Genomic DNA, 16,896 nt, shown 5'->3' on the forward strand with positions numbered 1-16,896 from the left:
CCAGGTGTGTGAACCACTATCTCAGCAAATCTTTGTGTGTCAGAGACTGTAACAGTGCCAGCTTTAGGAATCAGTAAGAGAATATAGAACTTTCTCTATAATCCATTGAGAGAGAAGACTCTGTCTCTTCAAAGATAGAGGTTTCCAAGGAAAAGCTGTCAAATGAAGTTAGCTAATTGGTTGTATTGAATTTATGTTCTTTCTAGCTCAAGATTTTTAGTTTTGTGATTCTATTTTGCACAGTTTTTTCCCCCCCCGTGGAAACATTTATTATTTTTAATTGTGATAAAACTTACCATCTTAGCCATTTTAAGTGTATAACCATCGCTGCTATCCATCTTCAGAACTTTTTCTTCCATTCTGCAAAACTGAAACTGTTAGACAGTATTTCTCCCTTCCCTTCTCCCCCCATTCTACCATGGCATTGTTTATAAATTTGACCACTCTAGGTATCTCATAAGTGAAATCATACAGTATCTATGTGTCATAAAAGTGAAATCATACAATTTTTTTGTGACAGGCTTGTTTCAAATAAAAAATTTGAAGATATTTTGTGCAGTGTTTTAAAAATGTTTATTTAATTAGCATTTACTGACTGCTCTTCGAATGGAGAGCCATATATCATTGCGTCTAGGACACACAGTTTCTCCCCCTCAGACGATTTTTAACATCTCTGAAGGCAGCTTAGCAATGTATAATAATTGACGGTTTTTGTTTTCTTGCCTATGAAATAATGGTACATTTTATAATTGATGAGAACTTATTTTCAAAGATGGTAGAGTAGGTGATTTCCGTAAGGGAAAATGATTAACTAGAAAACATTCATTTACGGATGCCCTTACGGTTCCCACACTGTAAATGTTTTAATTTAACTAAAGAACAGAAAAGCGATTTGGTATCATTAATCAGTACATTCGAATCATTACTCTGAATGATTATGCTTCATTTATTTTGTGTCAGAATGTTTTCCACACAATGATAGAGAATAAAAGCGCATCATTAATTACAGTTGAGCAGCTCACACATGTGTGGGTATATATTTTTCTGTATTATTACACAATGAGGGAAATTTAATGTTAGAAAGAATTCTTACAAAAGAGTAGAATATTTATTAAATAATAACTATTTATAATTGTGCTTTAAAGCAATGTTAAATAATACTTGATTAGGTTTGGAGAGGCATTTTCAAATGCCTGTTTTCTCTTTGTAAATGGAAAGCATTTTTAATAATACGGCATTTAGCTTTGAGAGGTAACAGTTACATGCTTTGAAGAAAAGTGTAACTATTTTTTTGAGATGGGATTGATTAATTTGCAGAGCTTCACTGCGATGGTATTTCTGGAAGAGACAAGTCACTGTAAAGAGTTACAATTCTATGCATGGAATTTTGCATTTGCTCCTTTACTGTAAAAATATGGACCCTTCCTGATAAGAACAACTATGTCATCTGCTCTTCTAGTCTTCAGAACTCCGTGCCCTTCAGTAATGTTCCTTTTAGCTCTTTCTCTTTCCTCTGGCTGACTGGATTTTTGTCAGAAAACCACAAAACAAACAAACTAACAAAACCCACTTGCAGTATGTAATTGCAATATTATAAAAACACTATATCTTCTTAGGTCCAAAAGGCAGATGAAGGAAGCCAGTTGCCAGTTTGTTTCATCAGCTGTGCTTATTTTTCAGAGTAAAGTAGAGGACTTCATTTATAGTTCAATAACTTTTTGAAAGACAAAATATGTCTCTCTTTCATAGATGAGAAAATACAGACACAAGAAAAATTTAAGCTGTTTAAGTGATGCTACAGGAAAAAGTGGGTGGAGAACCAAATTTTAGAGATTCTTGGAGAAAAGTCATAGTCTTTCTCTGAACTCTGTCCTGTTTTGTAACAAAGCCAAAATAATTTCCACACTACTTTTTTCAAGCACCAAACCATTGTCTATGGTTTCTTAAACATTGCTTAAACTTATTCTTACAATGAATTTCTTATTTATGATTTTTATTGCAATTTTTAGTAATTTGTCCAAGAATACTCACCTCACAAATGGTGGGGTCAGATCTCAGATTCAGGAGTTCCGGTTCATAGGCCCATTTCATTTTTTACCATATCACACTTTGTCATTTACTAACTAATTACATTTCATCCCCTGGTCCCCAATCATATCATTCATTTCAAGATTTTAAGGTTAATTTGTATGATTTCAAATTCTTTTAGTATGGAATGCTCCCTTGATTTTAGGAGAATGTGAAAAAGAAAATGAGATCTAATATTAAGAAATGATTTACATTAACATTTTGTAGAATACTCAGTCCCTGTACAATTATGAAAAAAACTTTAATAAAGTTAAAAAATCTACTTAAAATTCTTTTCATATGTATAGGAGCTTTATTGAGATAGAAATTACGTACCATACAGTTCATCTATTTAAAGTATGCAATTCAGTGGTTTTTGGTACATTCAGAGTTGTGCAGTGATTACCGCAATTTTAGAACATAGGAAAACCTACTTTTAAAAGTAGAGGTATTTATGGACATCTGGGTTGTTTTCAGTTTTTGGTTTTTATGAATAGAGCTGCTGAAAAAAAGTATAGGTGATTATAACAAAATAACTAATCAAATTAATATCAGCATCATGTGTTTGAAAACCTTTAATTATACTATAATTATTTCTCAGCTATTTAGAGACATTTTATGCTAGTGTGCTAAGTTGGAAAACTTCACTAAATGTAAAGCCCCTACCCCCTTTTTTTGTTATATCAGTGTCTTAGTGTTTCTCCATTCCTGTTTTTAGAAGTTTTTGATCAGGAAGTTGAAGTAGATGTTTGCTTGAACAGATGGGATTTATATATTGTCTGAGGGCCATAAACATACATATGGTTATTAAATGTAGGTTAGATTTCTGTTTTAGCTTATCAAGTTCACATGGAGCCTAGGCAGAAAACTTATTATTTCTTGAGCAATATTTCCCATTTTATTTGATGCAGATTAGAATCACATGAGTATTTAAAAATTACTAAATACCTTTACCTATTCCTCAGAGATTGTAATTTGATTTGTAATTTAATCTGGCATGGGACCCAAGTGCCAGTAGCTAGCAAATACCTGCTCTATAGAAGTTTCTCCCTCCCTTGCCCTCCCCTCCTCTTACCTCCTTTCTCGTGGACATTTATTAAGTGCCTACTGTTTGTTCTGGCACTGTTTTGCACCCTGAGGATATAAATAAAATTTGGAGTTCTTACATTTGAATTGGCAAAAGGATGCATAATAAATATTGGTTGAATTGAATAGAATCACAGCTGATCTCTCTTGGCATACTGCTGTGCTGTGCCTCAAATCTTTTTGCCTTTTTGATATCCAGGAACATTCCAAGCATTGTCTGTCACTTCCTCCTCGTATGTCTCTTTCCCTCCTTTGTATTCAAGGGCACCCCAAACCTAGTCAGGCTTAAGCCATCAGGATCAAGTTGGTTAGCACTAGTAGCTTAGGTCTTTCTCTTCCAAGCATCACACACTCACCTGGGTTCCCCTAACCGAGTTTTGGGTTAAGCTCAATGTTAAGTTAGATGATAGAGATGAGGGATATGCTGACTGCCATTTGTGAGGCAGAGAAAGCTGTCCAAAGAGGGGGCTTGTCCAGCCTGACTTGCAGGTCTTAGACTCAGCCTTCTACTCAGCCGCACAGTACGTTTTCTTTGCCTGGAGCAGAGAAGAAAGAGGCATGGTATGATGCTGTACCAGTTTATAAACTCTCCCTGGGTTGGCTGGTCATCTCTTCTGTGCTTCCCCATGGTTGCTTGGGTGTTTCGGAGTTGACTTTACTTATCCAAAAAAAAAAAAAAAAAAGTGCTTCGAAGTAGCAAAATGTTCATATGTGTGCCAGTGCATGTGGATGTGTGTGTGCCCCCCCACACGAGTGAGAAAGCAGTAAGAAGAGGCAGTATTTTTTTTTTTTTTAGTTTTTAATCAGTAATTTTTTAAAATGTGGATATTTCTAGCTTTCCCAGCCCCTCAGCATGAAGAAAGTACTTCTGAATAAGAGTAAATGGATGTGAATTATATAAATGTCTAACTACTATGCTGTACACCTGAAACTAATATAAAATAATATTAAATGTCAACTGTAATTGAAAAAATGAAAAACTAAAAAATAAGTAAATGGATACGCGTTGCTGGGTTTTGTATCTTGCTGCAATAGTTTTAATGGAAATATAAAATGGACGAAGAAAGACTGAAAGGTTTAATAAGGCATTCCTCCTGGTTGAGTCTTTGATGCCACAATTGATTGGCATTATTAAATTTATGCAATAGTGACTATTATTAACTAGAATTTATATATGCAGTAGTGAATAATATTAACTAATCATTAGCATGCCCTATGTTTTTAGAAAAATATTTTAAGAAATACGTTCTGCTTTTCTTTGTAAATGAAGCCAAGTTCAGCCATTGAGGTTCATTCCTCATGCTGCCTCCTCTCCTCAGTTCTTGAACTTTTTTATTGGTCCATTTGACTTGCTTATTTCATTGTGCAAATAATTTATTCTCTGGACATGTGTGCATTGGTGTTTGTCTTCTAAAGGATTTTGTTTAGAAGCTATAAGTACACCAAAGGAGCTTCTGTGTGGCCACCATTAGAACAAAGCTTCCTAATTTCAGTGTCATTAAGTAAGCAGCTGGTGCAGCTGAATTCAGAGAACAAGCATAGTTATTGACTGTTTTCTCTAAAAACAGCCTGAACAAAGCATTTCCTTAAGCAACGTTGTTGAGGAGGATTTGGAACTTCCTCTGCCTCCAAAAAGTCTTAGAAAGGTTTGCAGAAGTGCAAAGGTCAACGTTACTACATATGATTCCTCTCCTCTATCCCCAGTCCATAGTAATTGACTTCATTTAGAAGGCTGATATTTCAGAATTATAAAATCATATGATCAGAATTTCTAAGCAAAAAAAAAAAAAAAAATGCAAACAAACTGAGGAGTGTTGATAGTACAAATATTGGTTAATTTAAGAAAAAAAAGTTTCCAAAATTGTAGCTTACATTGTAGTAATTGCTGATTTTACATATGTTATTTCATTTCCTATAGATAGTTAAGGGGAATAATCTTTTACATGAATTTATATGTCTTCTATAAAGATCTTAGAAATGGTAGAGATCAGGAGTTGGCAAGAGTTCATGTATTTTTTTCACCATGATCACTTCCATTATTTTTTGTTATAATCATGTTTCCTACAATTTTTCTTAAAATTTTTTATTGGGATATAATTGACATATAAATTATATTAGTTTCAGGCATATGTGATTAGATATTTGTATATAATTATTGTGAAATGATCATCAGAAAAGTATAGATAATATCCATCACCACACAATATTTTTTCTTGCGATGAGAACTTTTAAGATTTACTCTTAGCAACTTTCAGATATACAATGCAGTATTATTAACTGTAGTCACCATGATTTACATTACATCCCCAAAATTATTTTATAACAGAAAATTTATACCTTTCAACCACTTTCCCTCATTTTGCTTATCCCTTCCCTTCCTAATTTCTCTTTTTAATGAGCATCTGCCACATACACTCTATTAAGTGCTAATAGGTATAAAAGAAATGCATAATGATGTGCAAACAGTTAAGTCATAATAGAGATGGAATATTATTTAAGGAGAAGGTAAGTGATGTGCATCTGCTTTCATCTGTTTTATTTCCAGGTGAATTTGTAAATCCAAGTAAAATTTCTTTTGTTAAGAGAACTTGAGGGTTCATAAGGAGGTTCGAACAGATTGCATTCTGTAATCTAAATTTCTGTAGTACATTGTCCAAGGAGAAGGACAATTTAAGAGATGCTGTTTAGTAGCTGTTTAGTAGATTACATCGTGTTTTACCATCTTCTGTTAATACAAGAAGAAGTTCAATGAAATTCTTTTGCATTGTTATTGACTTAATACACATCACTATATAGGATTAGATCCATGATCACTGAAGGAGCAGCTTATTTCTGACAGTGCCAAAATGTGGTTGTTCGTCTTTGAATATCTTGATGGTCACCCACTAACATCTTAATTTCATAAAACTACTAGTTTCTACTGAATCCATTTTAGTTTGCCATTCACTATTTTTTTAAAAACTTTATGGAACTTTAAAAAAATTTAGTCTCACCAGTTAAAGAATTATTTTTATGTACGTTTATTACCTGGTATATAAAAAATTATTTTTCCTTTTTTATGTCTTATTTATATTTCTCTCAAGTTTTAATGATATACACCTGAGTGTTCTGCTGCCAGGATTAGATGGACAAGTTGTGTTATAAAATCTATGACAATTATGATTCCGTACATTATTTGGCTTATGTTTCTGGATCAAAACACCATATTATTTTTATATAGCCTTTTCATATAGCCTTCTTACATTGTCATGATCATTAAAATGTAAGTAGGTATCATCTTCAACATGCATTATTTAGTAAGGTCTGGTGGTTAATACTCTAAAGAGCATCATAGCTCTGTGAAGGTAATGTGTGTTTTATTTTCAGTTCTATTTGGGTAATGTTTATATTTTTATATGTATTAGACAGTTACCTTCTGTGAGTTGTTTATGGTGACTTTAGGGCCCATTTCCTCAGTTCATTAATAACTTGCCACCTATGGTTCTATAAACTTATAAGCTGATATTTTTTCCTTTCATGAAATGAATTCTTTTACTCATCCTTAAAGACGGTGTTACAGACCCACTCCCAGAGCCTCAGGAGGTCGCCTTCATTACCCCCAGGGCGACTTTTAGAACTTCATTGCCTTTCTCATTCCTTCTACCTGAACAATGCCGTTCTCACTCTCATAGATTAAAAGTCTGTGACACCCAGACAGCAGGTGACTGTAAGTCAAAAACTTAACTTCTCACTTGACCAGTTTGTGGACCTTTTACTGCCTTGGTCTGTCCCCGTCTTTCACTCTCACTCTGAACGAGGTGAGTTCCTTTGGACTGGGGCTGTCCTGACATTGGTCCTCTTGGACTCTGGTTCCTCCTGGCTTCACAGAGGTTAGTGCCCTCGCCATGTCTCCCATGCTAGTTTTCACCACTCCTCCTCTGCTAATGAAAATCTCTGAAGTTGTATCATCTTAAAAACTTCTTCCTTTCCTTTGTTCCACTCTCTAGAAAATACTCTTACTTTTTCTTTCTCTTCAATTAAAACAAAGCTTCTTAAAGTCACTTGTTTCTACATCTTCATCTTCCATCCACACTCCAACTCAAGGCACTTGAGTTTATGCACCTGCTACCATGCTCAGACTTCTTTTGCTAGTGGTCTCTCAACTGCTAAATACTAATGCTTTCATAGGTGATCTTATTTGACCTTGCTTTTGCATTTAACATTGCTGATTACTTGCTTCTTTAATTTCCTTCTCTTGGCTCCCATCTCAGTCTATGCTCCTGCATCTTCCTGTTACTTGTTAGTCTCCTGTATGGTTTTCTTTTTTCTTTCTTGCCCCTAAAGTTGGTATTTGGAAGAATTTATCTTTCTTCCTCTTTCCGTGTTTGTTCGCCCTCAATGTGCCCATTTATTTCTACATTCAATACTGATGCAGTATTGAATTCTAAATAGCCATCTTCATCTTCTCTTGATTTCTAGATCTAGGTAGCCAAATTTCTATTAAATATATACTTCCGGATTTATAATAACATTTCAAACTCACCATGTCTACAATTGTAGTCTTTATCTGCTCCTTTAAAATGCCATTTATTTCCTATTTTTATTAATGAATCTTTGACCATCAGGTGCTAAATCCTGAAACCTGAGCGTCATCCTTGACTCATTGTTATCCCGCACCCCTTCTGTCTGTCATCGATCACCAAATTAAGCTGATTTTGCCTACTCAGTATTATTCTATTTTATTTTTTCAGTAGACTTTTTTCATAAGCTCATAACTGGTCTCTTTACTTCTTGTATTACCTCCATTTGTTTTATAAACTGTTTGGAAAGGTGGCATGCTTGTATCATTCTTTTTTTTTTTTTTTTAATATAATGATTCTCCTTAATTTATAGTCTGAAACTCAACTCTGTCTCTTGTGGTGTGGCTCCCACCCTACCTTTCTATCTTCTCCAAACTTGGGAACTTTTGATGTCTGGGACCTGTGGTCCTTCTTGGAACTATCATACTTTTGCACATGCGCTCTATCCGGATCACTTGAACTCATTCTTCAGGCCTCATCTAAGGTTTCTCTGACATTGTCAACTCATTCTGCTGCTCTCCAGACCAAGTTAGTTATTTTTGACCTTTAACATTCACTACGATGCATACATCCAGTATAATGGACAACTATTATTTGTTAGCATATCAATCTACCGCATTAAATTTTTACTTCTTGGAGGGATAAAAACTTTTTTTTTTTTTTTGTTTGTGTTCACAGTGTGTATTATAGTACTTGGCACATTGTAGACACAATGATAAATACAATGGAGGCTTCTTTACTAAAAAGAAATAAGAATCAATAGTTGGTCAGTTAATCAAATAAGTTATTAAAGTAGAAGAACATAAAAATGATATATACATATCTCAAACATAAAACTATAAATGTTATTCATATTTATGTTATTCATATATGTTATAAATGTTACTCATATGTTATTCAAACATACAACTATAAATATATCTTTTTGGGCAAACCTTTGATAGAATGCCAAGACCCTTTCTTCCAATATGGATCCACAGATGGGGTTTAGTGTTATCTTTCTTACTAAAGCCACACTCATAGTATATTGTCCATTATTTTCAATTTGTTTCTTTAAAGTGGAGTAAAAACAGGAAAACTTTTGAAGATATGCATGTTTTATTTTTCCCATCGTTGTACAATTATGATGCCCATACCATATACAATGGCAACTTTTAAAAATTATTATTTTATTATGTAGTAGTCTTTGAAAAATTTCAAAGTATTCAACTTATTTTTCACAGGAACAGTTATTGTGATTTTTATATTTCTATTTCATTTCTTTTAGTAGTATATGATTTCCTAAAATCACCTTATTATAATAAAGCATCACTGCACAAACAGGTTTAGGATCAAAACTTACTTTTACTACAAATATGGCTGAGCCGATGGCAGCAGAGGTTCTCTGCTCGGGAAGGAGCTCCCTTGCTGGGGACAATCCAGGTGCATCAGTCAGTATGATTTACAAAGGGAATGGAGATCGTCGATTAATCTGGACAGTTGCTAAAGTGGAAGTTGGTTAAAAGCGTTCCACCATATTTGTCAGATTGATGCTAAAAGGATGGTTATCTCTGTTACTTGGCATTTTGGTCCCTAAAAGAGCTTAATACAAACGTGTCTGCTTTCCTGTGCATTCTCTCCTTGACGTCATTTATAAAAATGCTGAATAAGACCACTTTGAGGATCTGTCTCCTGAAGTCCTCATGCTTACACATCCGATTCTCTGTCATCTGTCTCCTGCATTAACCATCGCAAAATGTAATTTTTACAACTGGTCTTTGGTTTGTTCCAGTGTGTTGATTGTTATCAAGTAGAGTGAATACTCAACCATATTGTACTATTAATTCCTGTTTGTTTTTGTCCCTCAATATATTGTTTTCTTCAATATTAGAAAGGCCTTCATTTTGATAATTCTGTAGTTGGATACCCAGTTAGCAACTATATCCTTCTGTATAGTGGCTGGTTTTAGTTAGAATTTTACATTTGAGCCAACCGTTTGTGAATTCCACCTTGAGTCTTTGACTTTGTGATAATGCCAGGCAGGTTTTTGTTACATCTAGTTTAATAATTAGGTTTAGCTTCTCCCTTAAATTAATCACTGTTTGATTTAGTTCCTGCAGCCTATCTGTTGCAAAAGATAAGGTGGTATTTGCAATATTCTCAATGCTTTTTCTAAGAAAGACCAAGGAAACAGTTACTCCGTTTCTTTCTCCCCCCTCCCCTCTTCTTAAGTACATGCTTTACAGAAAATTATACTTTATTTCCAGAGGTTTTATCTTTTTAAGCAATATTTTTTTTTAGCCTTGGAGCACTTTGCAAGGTTACTCTCAAATTCTTTCTTGGCAGGCCTAATTATTAGTTTGTACTTGACCTGCTAATCTTTGAGCGTTTTCCTATATTTCTTCATAGGCCTCCCATTCCAGTTTTTGAAAAGCAGTTAGCTATTTATTTTTCCTCCTACCCCATCCCCTAAGCCTCTACCCAGGGACTGATCATTTTGATCCTTGGCAGATGTTTATCTTGGGCAATGGATAAGGTCTTTAAAATGGTCTTCAAAAGATCTCGGTTCATTTTCTTAAAGCTGCGTATTTCCTTTTCAGGAATAAAGCTCCATTTTTAAGAATTGATTAGTGGCCTCTTGTAGCCTCTTCCAATGTTGGAGTGACTGTGCTATCTGGTTTGGCAGGACTCTTTCTCAGTGGGCAGCTGCCTCAGTGGCCAGTGAAACTCTCCTGCCTTACCCCAAGAGATGTATACTCATGTTGCATTGCCATTATTTTTGTCTTCCTTTCACTATCTTAATGAAAACTATGAGGCCATTATTTAAAAGGATCTTAAAAGCGGTACTTCATAGTTTCACTATATAGGCTCTTTCAGTATAATGTATATATGAGCTGGCAATAGCTATATTTCATAATAAAGGGAAATGTTTTATGGAAAAAGGAAAGCATACTAGATTATTAGAGCAAGTAGCTTAGGAAAGCAAGGGTCCAAAATATTCACTATCTGCTTTAGTAGACTTTTGAGAATAACATAGTACAGTCTGAAATTCATTTCTCCTTCATAGTTTTATCTTCTCGGTATTGCCTCTGGTTCTACAGGCTATACTAGACCGTGGATGTGAATGTGAATGGACCATATCATGCACATCAACTCAGCATCTTCTATTTATGCACCTACCTGTATCCTGCATCCTAATGCTTTTCTTTCTGTATCTCCGGAACATCTACATACCGATGAATCATTCCATCAGCTTGCTGCCATGAAGAGTCTTCTCCATTTATTTCAGTCTCATGTTTGCTGATAACCCCTCTTCATAAAACCCCTCAGAGGGCCTCATCATTGCTAATTCTCACTCTTAAATTTAGGAGTTAGATCTAGTAAAAAAAAAAAAAAAAACAGGGAAGAAGCCTAATTTCATATATCTAGACAGGTCATTCAGAGCACTCTATGTCGTCAGCCCTTGAGCAGAGGGAGAAGTCCCTTCAGGTCACACTGTAGCTGGGGTCTCAAGCTATGCTGCTTATGTGCTTTCTGCATGTCACTCCTACTCTGCTTTATGGGTTTAGAAACTGGGAATTTGTCTTGAGGCCAGACAGAACTTATTTTCTGTCCCTGGTTGCCGTGCATGTCCACTCCCTCACCCCATATTATGGAAGACAGTACAACACAAACAATACTAGTATCTTCATTTTCCAGCCAAGAAACAAAAATCGTCATCCAAGTGGATACCTATGAGCTCACCAAATTTCCACGTCATTGTTTATGCCTAGATAGGAGTCATTTCCTTTCAACTCCTTAAGGACTCCTATAGATGCAGAAATACTACATCATATAAATTACAATAATTTTTTAAATGTATACATTATTATCAGGCAAAGCCTACGGATTTATTTATTCTTGGATGTACCCACAGTGCGGCCTCGGCAGCCAGTGGTCTTGGTGTACTGGCCTTGAACACGAAGGAAGTCCCCAGAAATGGTGCAACCCTCTGTGGGCCCAAATTTTCTTCAGTTGCTCCAGATCTTCATGGAGCTTGTTGTCTAGACCATTGGCCAGGATCTGGCAGTATTTCCTGTCCTTCACATCCTCCTATCTGGAATCTTGTACTGGTGTGGATTTTGCATAATGACGATCACACGTTCCACCTCATCCTCAGCTCTCCTGCCCTCTTGGTGAGGTTGATGTCTGCTTTCCTCAACACTACATGATCATGTCTTCGCCCCACACCCTTAATTGCAGTGATGGCAAAGGCTTATTTTCCACCGCCCATCAATATTGGTGTTGAGTACTTGCAAAATGTGCTGGAACTTCTCAGGGATCACTAGACATGGCGGCAGCCCTAGTGGCTGTAGGCCTCCTGTGGGGAAAAAGCACAATAGTTTTGAAATAGTTACACGTGTATCTCTTTCACATTTGAATTTCTCATTGTAAAAATATATATTTTACATACAAACAAGATTTACTATTATAAATTTAGTGTATATGTATATATGCCAGTAGGTTGGTATCTGCATTTAAATTAGATACACAGTAGTATAAAGTTTGTGCATATGATGCAAAGTAGTATGATACGTACATGAGTAAGTTGGGTGTATGAATCAAACAGTAGTATAATGCACATGTGTGTATGTGTGTATGTATACATATGACTCAAACACAAAGTAGTGTATGTGTATGAATCGGTTAACAATTGTGTGTGTGTGTGTGTGTGTGTGTGTGTGTGAGAGAGAGAGAGAGAGAGTCCAACACAGTAGTTAAATGTGTGTATAGATCAGACTCAATACTGTAATTGTGTGTGTGCATGTGTGTATGAGAAGGGGGAGGGAAAATCAGAGACAGGCAAGTATGATGTGTATGTGTGCATATTTATGTTTGCGTATGATTCAGACATATAATAGTATAATGTATATGTATACTGAATATGTGTGCGTATGAATCAGACTCAGAGTAGTATAACTGGAAAAACACTGTATAAATAAAACTTAATGTTGATTCCAAAATGATAACACCTACATGACTTTGCACAATCACACAACCTTTAAGGCACCATTAGTAAAATGTGAGATTTTTACTAGATCTAACTAAGGTCCTTTATGGTTCTGAGTTTGATAGTTAGTGCAGTTGCTATCACAAACTACTTAGCCTATACCACCCCTGTGTGAATTATGACATCTGTAATAACACTTATAATTGACCTTTCAGCATTCAGAATATCCATTGTATCTTTGTTTATTAGCTTCTGCAGGAGAGAGACATAACTCTAATTTCATGGCTATTTTTTTCTCAACTATGCCTACACTGGCCTTGGTTTTTATAATTAAGGGAATCTAAATACTTCCTTGGAGATACTATTAAAACTAAATTTCTCAATCGTTGGATTAACATAAAGACAAATTTGCAGCAATCTATTTCTCATCTCATTAAGGCTACATGGCCACATAGTACCTGACTAAAAGTGATTGAGTAAAATCCTTGAAGTAGTCATCATTGGAGGCATTATGTAGATAGTACTTGCCACAGGCTAGTTATCAGCAAATATTTGTGGAATGAACAAATTGTATGATAAAATGCATTTTTCAAATTCACTGTCATTTTTTTGCCTGTGTGTTCTCTGAAGATCCCTTTGTGATGTTTTCATTGGGGCCGGTGGAGGGACTTGGTTTCCCACCATCATGACTACAGGATGGCAGTGCTGTTTAGATGCTGTTTGTAGCTGTGTCGGAGACAGAGGGGAATTGGGATGGTGGCAGCAGAACGCTGGTGCTTTTTTGTCTTTTGGGAACAATGATTTCACCCCCTTTAGAGGAACCATCTTAAACCAGCGAACCAAATTATTTCATTAGCTCTATGTCCATAGAATCATATGGGAGCTTTTTCTCTGGGCATAAATCTTGTGTCCATAGGGCACTGAAGCAGTTAATCTAAATGCTCTCTTTTGGAATCAAAGTGCAGTGCGGACATAGCACTGAGTTATGATACTGGAACATCAGAAGGTCCTCCTTTTCTTATAGACTGTTCTCTTACTAGCATGTGGTAACTGTAAAAGGAAGCGAAAAACTCTGTAAGGGAAAATTATAAACAAAGAGAATTTGGTAATCTAATACAGAATCTAGCTCCTTTTTCATCGCATGAATGCCTTACACTTAAAAAAAATTTTTTCTTTTCAAAATTCATTTGAACATTAATCACTAAAGCTCGCTGTGATGGCAAAAAATGCTTTTAAAGGCCCTCTGTCATCTTGGGCTGATTGGGTGGAGTGGTAATTCTTTGATACCTTATTTCAGCCATCTTGTGGAAAACAAGTAAATGTGAAAAATGACTTTGAAAAATTTGTCTGATTATCAGTTATCATAAATATTCTTCAGGAAGATATTTGGCTCTAAAATGAATGAAATAAGAATGTGTAATATAAGGTTGGTTGACCTAGCAGTTTTGATGTCTGTGCAGTTTACCATAAAAAATACTAACACAGGCACTGGAGGTTTGGTATTGGCAATATAGCTCTTTTTGGGGCCTCCTTACAGCGTTTTGACATTTTTGCATTAGGTTTGTGCTGAATCTAACCTCAGAAAGGAGACTTCTTCCCGAGTCAAAATGAAACTAACTATTCATATTAGGGGGTGGTGGGGAAGGAGAAAAAGTGTCTTCCCCTGAGGAGCAGACTGCATGAGAGTTCTGCCAGCTGGCCTGTTTGTGAGAACTCGTGAAGTCATCAGGCCAGAGCTATTTTGATAAACTGACACGGTGCTCCAAGGCAGCTCGAGGTGCTGCACAGAGGAAGCTCTGAGAGAGGTTTTCAGAAGCAGAAAATTTCCCTGCTGACTGACAGCATCACCATTTCACACCGGCTGGGACTCTGACAACTCCAGGAAGCATGAGGACTTGTGTAATGGCTCAGGCGGAAGGAGGGTGAAGAGGATTTCTGTCCTTTACAGGTTACCTGAAGCAGTATCTCGATATCGAGATGCCAGGACTGTCCGACAGAACAGGTTGCCATGAGTAAGGAAAATGGTGCTGGTGTAAAACTAGAAACGAAGTCTTTTGTTTATAGAGCAAGACAGATATTTTTCTCTTTTCTTTTACTCAAAAAGGTCAGAAATGCAAATGCTGCCCTTTTGCCGACACAATCCTATAGATTATGAGCAAAATAAAGGAAGTGGGATATGCATTATATATAACTTATCAGCATATTGAAAACAAATCGAATACCATGTCGGACAGTAAATTATCCCAGAACAGCCCCAAAGTGGTAGAAAATACTGTTCTATTGCATTTTTTAAGCCCTTAAGAAAAAGATTTATCACTTGTAAATTTTTTTTTGTAACCTGAAGTTAATTTTAATTTTCTGATTATGAACTCTGCCTGTGGGTTCTGTCACTAAAGATCCTTTAGAAAATGAATATTTGATTAGAGAATCATCTACCGGATGCTGTTTTAACCACTTCCGAAATGATCTAAAAGTGTACACAGAGCTTTATCCCTTTAGAGACTTAGAAAAAGTCCAGATACATCAACCAAATGGAGATAAATTTAGAGATAATGAGATACTAAGTTTTGAGTGTAAAAAGCTAACTCTTTTTCAGCTTTACTGATGCAGTATTTCAAATTCAAAAAGCAAGAGGTGTGCTTTGATAAGTAGCTTCCTACAATAGAGAGTGAATCAAAGCAGACACTCTTTAGCATGAGTGCACTCAGGGGTCATGACTGTGAAAGCTGCCATGATTCAACCCTGGCTGGGCAATGGGAAGCCAGAGACAGGAAGCTGTCTTGTTTATTAGAAGTAGGGTAACCACAGTCTCAGGCAGCTGAGGAAGATTCTGCTGGCACTTTCATTCTGAATAATAGGCCCTTGTGGCAAAAAAAAAAAAAAAAAAAAAGCCAAAGTATTTGGTATAGGTGTTTATATATTACTAAACACTACAGTACTCTTGTTTGCTTCTTAAAATTTTTAATTAAAAAAGGTACAACCCTTAAGTGTTTCTTATTCAGTAGCAGTTTAACAAAACTCTCATCTGAAGTCAAGATATGAAAGAATGGCCTTGATTTCTGAAGTACTGCATGAACGGAATATAACTTTAGTTTGTATGGGTGTGTCCTTCAAAATACACCAAAAGATATTTATTCAGAGATTTCCACCGTATTTTAGCAGAAAAAAGATTAGAATCACCTTGGGATTACTGGGAAGGTCGGGGAGGGGTTGCACAGTAAATTTTTATTATTTAATAGAATTTGGGCCATCATTTGAAACATTTTCAATTACAGATGAAGAAACTGAGACCCAAGAGTGCCTTTTTTACCTAAAGTCTCACAATCTGGGAAGAATTACAGAAATTAGAAGAATGAATCTAAGAGTTCCTGTATGTTCAATAATTGACTTGTCATTTTGGGGGGATATTAAGAAAAACTGAAATATGCTTGTATTAAAGCTTTTCTGGACATAATTTATTCATCCTCTGATGCTTAGAAGGTACTTAAGGATCATGAAATTTGGTATAATTTTTAAAAGCTGTGCTTGAAATCCAACTCCTCACTTATTGCCGTGAGACCTTGGGCAAGTTATTTAACATATTTGGGCCCAAATTTTCTCATTTGTAAGATGAATTTAATAACAACCTACCTGGAAAGATTATTGTGATGTTTTGAAAGAACAGATCTGAAATGCCCAGTATGGTTCCTGGTATGTAGAAAGAGAGAGCAAGGTAAATGCGAGCTGTTGCTAAGATTGTGACTAATGACGTTATTTTGTTGTACAATACTTCAAGGCCCTCATTGGAAAGATCCATTTTCGTTGGTGTTCAGGTATTGGACCACACAAAGTAACCCAGAAGCCGAGGTTTGGATTTAGCCCTCTGACCTCACCTTTGTATACTAGAAATAATTTTCCTTCTGGTGGGCTGAAATAAATGCTCTATCAGGAATAAAGTTCAGAAAGTTGGAACCTGTGAATAGAGATCAGTGAACATTTCACGGAGAGTAGATAATAGGAATAACAATGTCAGCTTCCCAGTAGTAGGTTTCATTCTTTGGTCATTTTATATAGTAAGATCTTTTTCTTCCACTTCTCACTCTTGGTTGTGTATGGCTATGCATTTTTATAGGTTACTTTTGCATGTATTAAACGATTATGATAAAATTATGACATAAATTTCTTTATACCTGTTTCACAGATAAGGAAACTAAGGCTCCAGGAAACTTACCAAAA

General features: G+C 35.7%; 1 pseudogene; it reads right to left on the reverse strand.

Annotated features, from left to right (window-relative positions):
* Nucleotides 1-11,581: 11,581 nt before the first annotated feature.
* The window catches only part of LOC105298495, a 13,296-nt pseudogene continuing 7,981 nt past the window's right edge, over nucleotides 11,582-16,896 (reverse strand).

The sequence above is a fragment of the Pteropus vampyrus genome, unplaced genomic scaffold (genome assembly GCF_000151845.1).
Source record: "Pteropus vampyrus isolate Shadow unplaced genomic scaffold, Pvam_2.0 Scaffold155, whole genome shotgun sequence".
NCBI lineage: Eukaryota > Metazoa > Chordata > Mammalia > Chiroptera > Pteropodidae > Pteropus > Pteropus vampyrus.